This window comes from Eulemur rufifrons, chromosome 7, assembly GCF_041146395.1.
Source record: "Eulemur rufifrons isolate Redbay chromosome 7, OSU_ERuf_1, whole genome shotgun sequence".
NCBI lineage: Eukaryota > Metazoa > Chordata > Mammalia > Primates > Lemuridae > Eulemur > Eulemur rufifrons.
The window spans coordinates 218577567-218578806 of NC_090989.1; the positions used below are offsets into that span (position 1 = coordinate 218577567).

The window sequence follows — 1240 nt, forward strand, 5'->3', positions numbered from 1 at the left end:
AAGAAATACAAACTACTATACTGATTTTGTGAATTACAAACAGATTCAGAAATGGTTTCCCCATTTTTATTATTCACTCCATCAGTGGAAGGAGTGAGAAATAAATGACAATTGTCAATTTTCAACTTGATATGGCTCATACTAGGAGATAACTTGAGATTTAGATGATCACAAATAATGTAAACTGCCTATTTTGAAGTTACCAAACAAGACATGAACCAATTTCTAGTATCTCTAAACCTGACTGAACAGTGTTAATCCATATCTGGATGGCAGGATTGTTGGTTTATCATTGTAACTCTAGCAGCTGGATAGCACCTGCATCACTGCTCACTTGATGAACAAGCAGGGACATTTTTAATGTAGCCAAAGTAATTTCTTATATTGCTAGTTGAGGACTCCTTATGTAATAGATTAACTATTCGTTTCCATGTCTCTGTACCTTAGTGTTTATATTTGATCTTTTAATGTTAAGACTCTGAAGAAAGACAACTGATCGCTACTTGGCCCTTCAGCTAAGATCAAGTGTCGAATCTGTTCTTATCAGTTTAATATATGATATGTCCTCTATCTGAGGATACAACAAAAAAGAAAGAAAAACAGACAGACAGACAACCAATCCCAATTTAGAGAGTGCCAATAGAGTTGAGGCCAGTTATAAACAATATACGTCCTTCCATCTCAATGGAAGTGTTTAAGGTTCTCATTTCTCCTTTTCCTTCTTTTTCTTTCTCTTTCTTCTCCCTCTTCTTCCTTCTCTTTCTCCTCCTTTCTTACTTCAAAAGAGATTCTTATTTCCTTAATGGAAAAGAGTGCACTTTCCTGGAGAGAATATACATATGAGAAAAAGTACACGTTAGTTCTCATTTTTGTATCATTGAGTTGGGGCATTGACTAGAATACATTGCTAATGTCAATGGTGAGACTTTAGCTAAGTAACATGTAGTGCTCAGATCCTGCCGTGAGGGTCACGAAAAATGAATGATATGTGGAAGTTGTGCAATTACCACGGGAAATGCCAGAGGAGGCTGAATCAAGTGCAAATGAGAGACTGAGGAGTAGGCTACTGTTCATTTAAATTGAAGTGGAGAAAAACTTGGAAGAAGTTATTGGAGGTATGTTAAAAAAAAAAGGACAGTTAATCTAAGGAAAATAATGGGCAAAAGATTTGAGGAAATAATTCATAGAGGAAGACGTAGCTAATAAACATAAGAAAAGATACTCACCTACAATAGACATA

General features: G+C 35.4%; 1 pseudogene; it reads left to right on the top strand.

Moving 5' to 3' along the window:
- The first annotated feature begins 495 nt into the window (after positions 1-495).
- On the top strand, positions 496-620 carry LOC138388669 (U2 spliceosomal RNA; annotated as a pseudogene).
- Positions 621-1240: the final 620 nt, after the last annotated feature.